Here is a 591-nt window from a genome sequence, read left to right as displayed (position 1 = left end):
GACGGGTCCCGCCACATCATCATCAGACCCCGCTGGAAACGACAGCCGTCAGCATGTGCAAGTGTAAGCAGACGACACTCCGCCTCTCGGGGTCTCTGGTCACTCAGTGGCCACTGCTGCTGCTCTGGAATGCTCACAGCCAGGTGTGGAATTCTGGCCCCGGGTCCCGCGGTCATCCTATTGGCCCTTGGGCCCAAGAGGGGGCTGGAGCGCTGTCCCGTTCAGTCCTCTGCCTGGTTCTACACCCTCACAGCTCACGACGAGTCCTTGCTGAGCCGTGCATCCGAGAGACCCGTCTCCCTGACCTCGCCGTGGGTAACGGAGACCCCCGTCTTCCCTTCAGATGATCACTTCCTCCTCCTCCTCCACACCTTGAACCACAGTGAGAACCGTACGGTTTAGCTAAACCGGAACCTTTTATAAAAATAAACATGGTCTGACGAGACCGTTGTTTACCAGCCGAGAAGTCAAGGCAGCCGGTGAGCCAGCCAGCCAGCCGGTCAGCCAGCCGGCCGGTCGGTCGGTCAGTCAGGCGCTATGTTGGTAGGAGACCTCCCGGGCCCCTCCGAGGGCCAGCGGCAGCTGCGCCGG

Source organism: Notolepis coatsorum, assembly GCF_963971535.1.
Source record: "Notolepis coatsorum genome assembly, chromosome: 18".
Lineage (NCBI taxonomy): Eukaryota > Metazoa > Chordata > Actinopteri > Aulopiformes > Paralepididae > Notolepis > Notolepis coatsorum.
Note: the sequence above shows the minus strand (reverse complement) of the source record.